General features: G+C 58.6%; 3 non-coding genes across 3 annotated transcripts; all 3 read left to right on the top strand.

Annotated features, from left to right (window-relative positions):
* The first annotated feature begins 1,095 nt into the window (after positions 1–1,095).
* LOC134365375 (U2 spliceosomal RNA) lies at positions 1,096–1,286 on the top strand. The gene has a single exon (XR_010022076.1). It is a non-coding gene; the product is annotated as a U2 spliceosomal RNA (small nuclear RNA).
* Positions 1,287–5,596: 4,310 nt separating this feature from the next.
* Positions 5,597–5,787, top strand: LOC134365374 (U2 spliceosomal RNA). Its single transcript, XR_010022075.1, has one exon. It is a non-coding gene; the product is annotated as a U2 spliceosomal RNA (small nuclear RNA).
* Positions 5,788–10,097: 4,310 nt separating this feature from the next.
* LOC134365373 (U2 spliceosomal RNA) lies at positions 10,098–10,288 on the top strand. Its single transcript, XR_010022074.1, has one exon. It is a non-coding gene; the product is annotated as a U2 spliceosomal RNA (small nuclear RNA).
* Positions 10,289–12,308: the final 2,020 nt, after the last annotated feature.

The following is a 12,308-nucleotide window of genomic DNA, read 5'->3' as shown; positions in this document are numbered from 1 at the left end:
CCAGCCCAGGGCGAGGTTCCAGTCCTGCCTCTCCCACTCACTCACTAGCTGTGTGGTCTTGGGCGAGGCGCTTAAGGCGTCTCCACACACACCTGACGTCAGCTCCGTGGGTCTGCAGCGAAGAAAAGGCCTCAGGACAGCACCTGGCGCAGACGATCGATGTTACCTGTCGTCAGTCGGCAGGCAACACAGCTTGTCCAGGCTGGGTGTCTTTAGGGTTACTGTGACCGATGAGGCCAAGGTCGGACTGCCTTACGGTTTCACAAGCACGACCCCTTCACGGGAACCTCGTGGGACGCTAAGACCCACATTCCAGACGACTAAGCCACGGTCGCCCGGTGAGCTCCTGTGGGGCTCCCTAAACTCCAGGAGGCAGGCACTAAGGTATCCAGGTATCCCCTTCTCAGCTGGGGAAACCGAGACTGGGGAGGTCTAAGGAGTTTCCCAAACTCCCCCGCTGACGGAGCGCGAGTTGGGCAGATCAGGGCGGCGACCCCTCTCTGCCGCCCTTGGCGGGGGCGGGGGCGGGGGCGGGGGGGGGGGGCCGGACCCGCGATCCTGACTCTCGGCGCTGGGCTCCTCCTTCGGTCAGGGAAGTCCTGTTCCCTCCCCTAACTCAGCAGGGTAACCCCTCCTCCCCCTCGCCCCGCACCCCCACCGCCCGCTTTCTTCAGCAGAGGTCGGGCCACTCTGCGCCGACAGTCTCCCTCCCGGCCCGCAGCTCAGATCCCCTTCGCTCAGTCTTTAAGGCAGGTCGGTACAGACCAGGAGCCGGGCCCCGGCACCCAGCTTCCGCGGCAGCGCGTCAAGGCGGTCCTGAGGGTGGAGTCCGTGGCAGTGGCCACGCCTCCCAGAGGCAGAATGGGCGGGGCATGGAAATGAGAACGGGGCTTCAGCCGCGGAACCGCCGTAGGAGAAAGGGATGTAAAAGGTGTCTTTTCCAAGGCAGAGCATCAGATATGCGCGGAGGGGCGCAGCGTTTTGCACAGGCCTGTGACAAAGCGAAGGAGGCAGACGGCGACGGTGTGGTTGGTCACCGTGAGCTAAAGATGGGTAAGGGAGAGGCGGCAGGTGGCGAGGGGCGGCGGGGCGGGCATCGCTTCTCGGCCTTTTGGCTAAGATCAAGTGTAGTATCTGTTCTTATCAGTTTAATATCTGATACGTCCTCTATCCGAGGACAATATATTAAATGGATTTTTGGAGCAGGGACGTGGAACGGGAGCTTGCTCCGTCCAGTCCACGCATCGGCCTGGTATTGCAGTGCCTCCGGGCGCGGTGCACCCCTCCGGGGACAAGAACGTTGGTGACCCAAGATGAGAGATGGCGGGGACGGGTTGCGGAGTGTTGAGGGGCTGATAGCTGCGGAGGCCTCCCCCCTGTTGCCCGCCCACCCGGCGAGCGGGGACCAGGCCCGCGGGGCGCTGCCGCTTGGCGTGGTCGGCGCTTCGGCCCGCTCTTTGCGTGCGCCGGGAGAGGGAAGCTGCTGCCGAGGTCACGCCCGGCGCTGCGCTCCCACCTAGGACCTGGGGCGGGTGGGGGGGCTCCGACCTGCTGCCGTCGCCGTCGCCAGGCTCGACACGTCCCTCGTTCCCATCTTTTCTTTCATCAACTGGGGAGGTCCCGTCTGTCCTCTCTCTGCCTCTTCTCCACATGCTCTCTTCCTATTGCTGCGCACACCTACCTATCCCTACTGCTCTCCTCGGGGGCTTGTCTGTGTCTCTTCTCTCCCACATCGCCTCAGCCTGTACTACCTGGGTGGCGGGAGCACGTGGACTTGCTGCTGATTTCGGCTTGCAGACCCTTCTCCTACCACCCTTAAAAGCCAAACGACAACGCTGGCTCTGCGTCTCCTGGCTTCGGGCTCTACTCCCCCCTCCCCCCCCACGGCCCTTCCCGTTGCACTCGGGACGGATTCTGGCTTCTCGGGGTTTCTCTAACGGTACGCCTGTCCTCATGTTTCCTGATTTCAACGTCCACGTACAAAGTACGAGCCCAGCAGGCAGTTCGGTGCCAAGAGCCATGAAGATCCACCCGGACGGAACGCGGGCAAAAATGATGAGCCGGCTGTTCCCGGCGTTATGTTCCACGGCGTGAAAGCCAAAACACGATTCGTGACACCTGTTAACGACGGCCGGGTAGACTTGAACAAAAACTCAACGGGGGCCACGGTGATAGGTTATAGGGACGCTGCAACGGGATCGTGCAGTGTGGGAAACAGGTTGGACCCTAACCCTAACTCCAACGAGGACGAGGACGAGTGGTTACAGCCAAGGAAGTGGGGTGGGGGTGGGGGTGGGGGGGGCTGGGGGGGTGTCAGTGGTTGAAAAAGTACTAAGAGGAAAGAAACATCGGGGGGGGGGGCGGTAAGAGGGATATCTGCTAGACGGACTCCGACTCCGTAGAATTGTTGCGGAAGGCAAGCCAGGGTGATAAGAGACCAGGAGGGAGGATTTTCACTGAACTGGTTTGGCGGGTTTCTTGCTCAAACTGGATCCTACGAGGACAGAGCGGGAAACCCAAGGTCAAGCCTACTCAGAATGGACCCAGAGGAGCCTGATTCAAGTTTTGGTCAAAGGACAGAGGCTTGGTGGACAGTTCCCAAAAGGAGGGGGCCCATCGCACCACACGGGGCCACGTGGGGAGGCACGTGGGTCAGTCGGGAGTCAGAAGAAGTAAAGGAGAAACGATGTCTCAGGGCCTTTATCGTGGGTAGGGCGTGTGTGGGGGACGGGAGTGGGGGTGGCACGGGAGGTCGGAGGAACGATTGGGTGAGAGCCAGGGTAGGCAAGTCCGAGCAATTTATTTGATTGGTTGGTTTGCATAGGATGGGCCCATTGCAGGCAAGTCGTCTGCTGTCTCCAGAAATGAGCTGGCCTTGGGAAGGGAAGGCTCTCCCTTGGCCAGCCAGGCAGGCCCCCGACATACGACAGCATCATAAAATACAGAAAATAAGAGAGAGAGACTACGGAACAACAATTTGTCGCGTGATTTCAAATAGCTCATAGAGAGGACTTGAAGTGTTCCCGACACAAAGAAATGACGAATGTTTGAGATGATGGGTATGCCCGTTACCCTGATTCGATGGGTGCACGTTGTACGCATGTACCCAAATATCACAACATACCCCATGAATGTACACAATCATTACGTGTCGATTAAGAAAACTAAATTTGGTAAGATGGCGGGGGGGGGGTGGAGAGAGAGAGAGAGAGAGAGAGAGAGAGAGAGGAATACAGAAAATTAAATACATGATCCATACAGTTGGTAATAATTTTATGTGACCTTTTTGACTCGGGAAGAGAGCAGGGACATGTACCTCTGAGAGCAAAGCATCTCTCCCCTCCCCCCCAGGTCAGATCCAAATGAGTGTTATCAATTAGGGTTTATTCCTTCAATAAACACTTATTGGATCACGACTATGTGCTAAGACCGAGTGACAGGTGCACAGGTAGAACAAAGACAAGACAGGCCCTACCCTGAGAGAGTTTACTGTCACGGTGGGTCCACACGCCTAGGCCGAGATCCCTCGTTCCTGAAAACGATTTCTTCTCATGACGTGTCGTCAGCAGAATATAACCTCAACTGAGAGCGGGCATTAACGAACATTTCTCCTGCTTCTTGCAAATATTCACATAATGGGATGCAGAAGTACTAACGTTTGATTCTAGGGTGCGGCTGTGGGCCCCGTGGGGGTGTTTCATAGTCCACAGTCCATATTTCTAGAATCTGGAAAAGTCTGAAATCCAAAATATATCTGGCCCTGAGGATCCAGCGTGGGGGTGAGGGAGGATAAACTGTGAGACCTTGTGGAGTGCCTGAGGGAGGCCGAGGAAAAACAAGACTTCGGGAAGAAAACTTGAGGGGCCCTCAGCTCTGGCGGCCGAGGAGAGGAATGTCCAGGGAATGGCTCAAGAGAGGGCCTGGTTGGGTCCGCCCGGCCTCACCTCTTGCCGCACGCGGGGAGGTGAAGCACAGGAGATGACGTCCTGGCTGTTGACGTCCCCGTTCCACAGACGGGGAGCTGAGCGAGGCAGAAGGGACTCACCCGAGGTTCCTCCCCTTGTGTGTGTTCTGAAGGCTAGGCCCCATGCCGGACGTTTCTCACCATCTCTGGGATAATGTCTGATAATTCCTCATTCTCTCCTTGTCTCCAATGTACCGATCACGGATTGAACCCAGAGGGCTGGAATGAGGAGCCCCGCGTTCACAGGGTGAGTCACGAGGCCGGTAAGCGGTCGACAGAGGGTGGGCTCTTTGTGCGTCTGTGCCCTCGACCGATGCACTTAGACGGCCTGCTGCGTTCCTGCCTCCCTGCAGACAGCCCTGCGTCTCACGGGCTCAGCCGCACGTTGTCTCACGGCCGGCCCGACACACCAGAACCAAGTCTTTCACTCTAGGCGAGGACTTTCCCGGGCTCCGTGCTCTCTCCTCGCTCCACAGGCGAGTTTAGCGGCGGTGAAGGCTGCGGACGCTGGCGCCAGCCACCCAGCCAGCCGGCCGGCCAGCCCAGGGCGAGGTTCCAGTCCTGCCTCTCCCACTCACTCACTAGCTGTGTGGTCTTGGGCGAGGCGCTTAAGGCGTCTCCACACACACCTGACGTCAGCTCCGTGGGTCTGCAGCGAAGAAAAGGCCTCAGGACAGCACCTGGCGCAGACGATCGATGTTACCTGTCGTCAGTCGGCAGGCAACACAGCTTGTCCAGGCTGGGTGTCTTTAGGGTTACTGTGACCGATGAGGCCAAGGTCGGACTGCCTTACGGTTTCACAAGCACGACCCCTTCACGGGAACCTCGTGGGACGCTAAGACCCACATTCCAGACGACTAAGCCACGGTCGCCCGGTGAGCTCCTGTGGGGCTCCCTAAACTCCAGGAGGCAGGCACTAAGGTATCCAGGTATCCCCTTCTCAGCTGGGGAAACCGAGACTGGGGAGGTCTAAGGAGTTTCCCAAACTCCCCCGCTGACGGAGCGCGAGTTGGGCAGATCAGGGCGGCGACCCCTCTCTGCCGCCCTTGGCGGGGGCGGGGGCGGGGGCGGGGGGGGGGGGCCGGACCCGCGATCCTGACTCTCGGCGCTGGGCTCCTCCTTCGGTCAGGGAAGTCCTGTTCCCTCCCCTAACTCAGCAGGGTAACCCCTCCTCCCCCTCGCCCCGCACCCCCACCGCCCGCTTTCTTCAGCAGAGGTCGGGCCACTCTGCGCCGACAGTCTCCCTCCCGGCCCGCAGCTCAGATCCCCTTCGCTCAGTCTTTAAGGCAGGTCGGTACAGACCAGGAGCCGGGCCCCGGCACCCAGCTTCCGCGGCAGCGCGTCAAGGCGGTCCTGAGGGTGGAGTCCGTGGCAGTGGCCACGCCTCCCAGAGGCAGAATGGGCGGGGCATGGAAATGAGAACGGGGCTTCAGCCGCGGAACCGCCGTAGGAGAAAGGGATGTAAAAGGTGTCTTTTCCAAGGCAGAGCATCAGATATGCGCGGAGGGGCGCAGCGTTTTGCACAGGCCTGTGACAAAGCGAAGGAGGCAGACGGCGACGGTGTGGTTGGTCACCGTGAGCTAAAGATGGGTAAGGGAGAGGCGGCAGGTGGCGAGGGGCGGCGGGGCGGGCATCGCTTCTCGGCCTTTTGGCTAAGATCAAGTGTAGTATCTGTTCTTATCAGTTTAATATCTGATACGTCCTCTATCCGAGGACAATATATTAAATGGATTTTTGGAGCAGGGACGTGGAACGGGAGCTTGCTCCGTCCAGTCCACGCATCGGCCTGGTATTGCAGTGCCTCCGGGCGCGGTGCACCCCTCCGGGGACAAGAACGTTGGTGACCCAAGATGAGAGATGGCGGGGACGGGTTGCGGAGTGTTGAGGGGCTGATAGCTGCGGAGGCCTCCCCCCTGTTGCCCGCCCACCCGGCGAGCGGGGACCAGGCCCGCGGGGCGCTGCCGCTTGGCGTGGTCGGCGCTTCGGCCCGCTCTTTGCGTGCGCCGGGAGAGGGAAGCTGCTGCCGAGGTCACGCCCGGCGCTGCGCTCCCACCTAGGACCTGGGGCGGGTGGGGGGGCTCCGACCTGCTGCCGTCGCCGTCGCCAGGCTCGACACGTCCCTCGTTCCCATCTTTTCTTTCATCAACTGGGGAGGTCCCGTCTGTCCTCTCTCTGCCTCTTCTCCACATGCTCTCTTCCTATTGCTGCGCACACCTGCCTATCCCTACTGCTCTCCTCGGGGGCTTGTCTGTGTCTCTTCTCTCCCACATCGCCTCAGCCTGTACTACCTGGGTGGCGGGAGCACGTGGACTTGCTGCTGATTTCGGCTTGCAGACCCTTCTCCTACCACCCTTAAAAGCCAAACGACAACGCTGGCTCTGCGTCTCCTGGCTTCGGGCTCTACTCCCCCCTCCCCCCCCCACGGCCCTTCCCGTTGCACTCGGGACGGATTCTGGCTTCTCGGGGTTTCTCTAACGGTACGCCTGTCCTCATGTTTCCTGATTTCAACGTCCACGTACAAAGTACGAGCCCAGCAGGCAGTTCGGTGCCAAGAGCCATGAAGATCCACCCGGACGGAACGCGGGCAAAAATGATGAGCCGGCTGTTCCCGGCGTTATGTTCCACGGCGTGAAAGCCAAAACACGATTCGTGACACCTGTTAACGACGGCCGGGTAGACTTGAACAAAAACTCAACGGGGGCCACGGTGATAGGTTATAGGGACGCTGCAACGGGATCGTGCAGTGTGGGAAACAGGTTGGACCCTAACCCTAACTCCAACGAGGACGAGGACGAGTGGTTACAGCCAAGGAAGTGGGGTGGGGGTGGGGGTGGGGGGGGCTGGGGGGGTGTCAGTGGTTGAAAAAGTACTAAGAGGAAAGAAACATGGGGGGGGGGGCGGTAAGAGGGATTTCTGCTAGACGGACTCCGACTCCCGTAGAATTGTTGCGGAAGGCAAGCCAGGGTGATAAGAGACCAGGAGGGAGGATTTTCACTGAACTGGTTTGGCGGGTTTCTTGCTCAAACTGGATCCTACGAGGACAGAGCGGGAAACCCAAGGTCAAGCCTACTCAGAATGGACCCAGAGGAGCCTGATTCAAGTTTTGGTCAAAGGACAGAGGCTTGGTGGACAGTTCCCAAAAGGAGGGGGCCCATCGCACCACACGGGGCCACGTGGGGAGGCACGTGGGTCAGTCGGGAGTCAGAAGAAGTAAAGGAGAAACGATGTCTCAGGGCCTTTATCGTGGGTAGGGCGTGTGTGGGGGACGGGAGTGGGGGTGGCAGGGGAGGTCGGAGGAACGATTGGGTGAGAGCCAGGGTAGGCAAGTCCGAGCAATTTATTTGATTGGTTGGTTTGCATAGGATGGGCCCATTGCAGGCAAGTCGTCTGCTGTCTCCAGAAATGAGCTGGCCTTGGGAAGGGAAGGCTCTCCCTTGGCCAGCCAGGCAGGCCCCCGACATACGACAGCATCATAAAATACAGAAAATAAGAGAGAGAGACTACGGAACAACAATTTGTCGCGTGATTTCAAATAGCTCATAGAGAGGACTTGAAGTGTTCCCGACACAAAGAAATGACGAATGTTTGAGATGATGGGTATGCCCGTTACCCTGATTCGATGGGTGCACGTTGTACGCATGTACCCAAATATCACAACATACCCCATGAATGTACACAATCATTACGTGTCGATTAAGAAAACTAAATTTGGTAAGATGGCGGGGGGGGGGTGGAGAGAGAGAGAGAGAGAGAGAGAGAGAGAGAGGAATACAGAAAATTAAATACATGATCCATACAGTTGGTAATAATTTTATGTGACCTTTTTGACTCGGGAAGAGAGCAGGGACATGTACCTCTGAGAGCAAAGCATCTCTCCCCTCCCCCCCAGGTCAGATCCAAATGAGTGTTATCAATTAGGGTTTATTCCTTCAATAAACACTTATTGGATCACGACTATGTGCTAAGACCGAGTGACAGGTGCACAGGTAGAACAAAGACAAGACAGGCCCTACCCTGAGAGAGTTTACTGTCACGGTGGGTCCACACGCCTAGGCCGAGATCCCTCGTTCCTGAAAACGATTTCTTCTCATGACGTGTCGTCAGCAGAATATAACCTCAACTGAGAGCGGGCATTAACGAACATTTCTCCTGCTTCTTGCAAATATTCACATAATGGGATGCAGAAGTACTAACGTTTGATTCTAGGGTGCGGCTGTGGGCCCCGTGGGGGTGTTTCATAGTCCACAGTCCATATTTCTAGAATCTGGAAAAGTCTGAAATCCAAAATATATCTGGCCCTGAGGATCCAGCGTGGGGGTGAGGGAGGATAAACTGTGAGACCTTGTGGAGTGCCTGAGGGAGGCCGAGGAAAAACAAGACTTCGGGAAGAAAACTTGAGGGGCCCTCAGCTCTGGCGGCCGAGGAGAGGCATGTCCAGGGAATGGCTCAAGAGAGGGCCTGGTTGGGTCCGCCCGGCCTCACCTCTTGCCGCACGCGGGGAGGTGAAGCACAGGAGATGACGTCCTGGCTGTTGACGTCCCCGTTCCACAGACGGGGAGCTGAGCGAGGCAGAAGGGACTCACCCGAGGTTCCTCCCCTTGTGTGTGTTCTGAAGGCTAGGCCCCATGCCGGACGTTTCTCACCATCTCTGGGATAATGTCTGATAATTCCTCATTCTCTCCTTGTCTCCAATGTACCGATCACGGATTGAACCCAGAGGGCTGGAATGAGGAGCCCCGCGTTCACAGGGTGAGTCACGAGGCCGGTAAGCGGTCGACAGAGGGTGGGCTCTTTGTGCGTCTGTGCCCTCGACCGATGCACTTAGACGGCCTGCTGCGTTCCTGCCTCCCTGCAGACAGCCCTGCGTCTCACGGGCTCAGCCGCACGTTGTCTCACGGCCGGCCCGACACACCAGAACCAAGTCTTTCACTCTAGGCGAGGACTTTCCCGGGCTCCGTGCTCTCTCCTCGCTCCACAGGCGAGTTTAGCGGCGGTGAAGGCTGCGGACGCTGGCGCCAGCCACCCAGCCAGCCGGCCGGCCAGCCCAGGGCGAGGTTCCAGTCCTGCCTCTCCCACTCACTCACTAGCTGTGTGGTCTTGGGCGAGGCGCTTAAGGCGTCTCCACACACACCTGACGTCAGCTCCGTGGGTCTGCAGCGAAGAAAAGGCCTCAGGACAGCACCTGGCGCAGACGATCGATGTTACCTGTCGTCAGTCGGCAGGCAACACAGCTTGTCCAGGCTGGGTGTCTTTAGGGTTACTGTGACCGATGAGGCCAAGGTCGGACTGCCTTACGGTTTCACAAGCACGACCCCTTCACGGGAACCTCGTGGGACGCTAAGACCCACATTCCAGACGACTAAGCCACGGTCGCCCGGTGAGCTCCTGTGGGGCTCCCTAAACTCCAGGAGGCAGGCACTAAGGTATCCAGGTATCCCCTTCTCAGCTGGGGAAACCGAGACTGGGGAGGTCTAAGGAGTTTCCCAAACTCCCCCGCTGACGGAGCGCGAGTTGGGCAGATCAGGGCGGCGACCCCTCTCTGCCGCCCTTGGCGGGGGCGGGGGCGGGGGCGGGGGGGGGGGCCGGACCCGCGATCCTGACTCTCGGCGCTGGGCTCCTCCTTCGGTCAGGGAAGTCCTGTTCCCTCCCCTAACTCAGCAGGGTAACCCCTCCTCCCCCTCGCCCCGCACCCCCACCGCCCGCTTTCTTCAGCAGAGGTCGGGCCACTCTGCGCCGACAGTCTCCCTCCCGGCCCGCAGCTCAGATCCCCTTCGCTCAGTCTTTAAGGCAGGTCGGTACAGACCAGGAGCCGGGCCCCGGCACCCAGCTTCCGCGGCAGCGCGTCAAGGCGGTCCTGAGGGTGGAGTCCGTGGCAGTGGCCACGCCTCCCAGAGGCAGAATGGGCGGGGCATGGAAATGAGAACGGGGCTTCAGCCGCGGAACCGCCGTAGGAGAAAGGGATGTAAAAGGTGTCTTTTCCAAGGCAGAGCATCAGATATGCGCGGAGGGGCGCAGCGTTTTGCACAGGCCTGTGACAAAGCGAAGGAGGCAGACGGCGACGGTGTGGTTGGTCACCGTGAGCTAAAGATGGGTAAGGGAGAGGCGGCAGGTGGCGAGGGGCGGCGGGGCGGGCATCGCTTCTCGGCCTTTTGGCTAAGATCAAGTGTAGTATCTGTTCTTATCAGTTTAATATCTGATACGTCCTCTATCCGAGGACAATATATTAAATGGATTTTTGGAGCAGGGACGTGGAACGGGAGCTTGCTCCGTCCAGTCCACGCATCGGCCTGGTATTGCAGTGCCTCCGGGCGCGGTGCACCCCTCCGGGGACAAGAACGTTGGTGACCCAAGATGAGAGATGGCGGGGACGGGTTGCGGAGTGTTGAGGGGCTGATAGCTGCGGAGGCCTCCCCCCTGTTGCCCGCCCACCCGGCGAGCGGGGACCAGGCCCGCGGGGCGCTGCCGCTTGGCGTGGTCGGCGCTTCGGCCCGCTCTTTGCGTGCGCCGGGAGAGGGAAGCTGCTGCCGAGGTCACGCCCGGCGCTGCGCTCCCACCTAGGACCTGGGGCGGGTGGGGGGGCTCCGACCTGCTGCCGTCGCCGTCGCCAGGCTCGACACGTCCCTCGTTCCCATCTTTTCTTTCATCAACTGGGGAGGTCCCGTCTGTCCTCTCTCTGCCTCTTCTCCACATGCTCTCTTCCTATTGCTGCGCACACCTGCCTATCCCTACTGCTCTCCTCGGGGGCTTGTCTGTGTCTCTTCTCTCCCACATCGCCTCAGCCTGTACTACCTGGGTGGCGGGAGCACGTGGACTTGCTGCTGATTTCGGCTTGCAGACCCTTCTCCTACCACCCTTAAAAGCCAAACGACAACGCTGGCTCTGCGTCTCCTGGCTTCGGGCTCTACTCCCCCCTCCCCCCCCACGGCCCTTCCCGTTGCACTCGGGACGGATTCTGGCTTCTCGGGGTTTCTCTAACGGTACGCCTGTCCTCATGTTTCCTGATTTCAACGTCCACGTACAAAGTACGAGCCCAGCAGGCAGTTCGGTGCCAAGAGCCATGAAGATCCACCCGGACGGAACGCGGGCAAAAATGATGAGCCGGCTGTTCCCGGCGTTATGTTCCACGGCGTGAAAGCCAAAACACGATTCGTGACACCTGTTAACGACGGCCGGGTAGACTTGAACAAAAACTCAACGGGGGCCACGGTGATAGGTTATAGGGACGCTGCAACGGGATCGTGCAGTGTGGGAAACAGGTTGGACCCTAACCCTAACTCCAACGAGGACGAGGACGAGTGGTTACAGCCAAGGAAGTGGGGTGGGGGTGGGGGTGGGGGGGGCTGGGGGGGTGTCAGTGGTTGAAAAAGTACTAAGAGGAAAGAAACATGGGGGGGGGGGCGGTAAGAGGGATTTCTGCTAGACGGACTCCGACTCCCGTAGAATTGTTGCGGAAGGCAAGCCAGGGTGATAAGAGACCAGGAGGGAGGATTTTCACTGAACTGGTTTGGCGGGTTTCTTGCTCAAACTGGATCCTACGAGGACAGAGCGGGAAACCCAAGGTCAAGCCTACTCAGAATGGACCCAGAGGAGCCTGATTCAAGTTTTGGTCAAAGGACAGAGGCTTGGTGGACAGTTCCCAAAAGGAGGGGGCCCATCGCACCACACGGGGCCACGTGGGGAGGCACGTGGGTCAGTCGGGAGTCAGAAGAAGTAAAGGAGAAACGATGTCTCAGGGCCTTTATCGTGGGTAGGGCGTGTGTGGGGGACGGGAGTGGGGGTGGCAGGGGAGGTCGGAGGAACGATTGGGTGAGAGCCAGGGTAGGCAAGTCCGAGCAATTTATTTGATTGGTTGGTTTGCATAGGATGGGCCCATTGCAGGCAAGTCGTCTGCTGTCTCCAGAAATGAGCTGGCCTTGGGAAGGGAAGGCTCTCCCTTGGCCAGCCAGGCAGGCCCCCGACATACGACAGCATCATAAAATACAGAAAATAAGAGAGAGAGACTACGGAACAACAATTTGTCGCGTGATTTCAAATAGCTCATAGAGAGGACTTGAAGTGTTCCCGACACAAAGAAATGACGAATGTTTGAGATGATGGGTATGCCCGTTACCCTGATTCGATGGGTGCACGTTGTACGCATGTACCCAAATATCACAACATACCCCATGAATGTACACAATCATTACGTGTCGATTAAGAAAACTAAATTTGGTAAGATGGCGGGGGGGGGGTGGAGAGAGAGAGAGAGAGAGAGAGAGAGAGAGAGGAATACAGAAAATTAAATACATGATCCATACAGTTGGTAATAATTTTATGTGACCTTTTTGACTCGGGAAGAGAGCAG

This window comes from Cynocephalus volans, chromosome 16 (assembly GCF_027409185.1).
Source record: "Cynocephalus volans isolate mCynVol1 chromosome 16, mCynVol1.pri, whole genome shotgun sequence".
NCBI lineage: Eukaryota > Metazoa > Chordata > Mammalia > Dermoptera > Cynocephalidae > Cynocephalus > Cynocephalus volans.
Note: the sequence above shows the minus strand (reverse complement) of the source record. Positions and strands in the feature narration are given on the sequence as shown.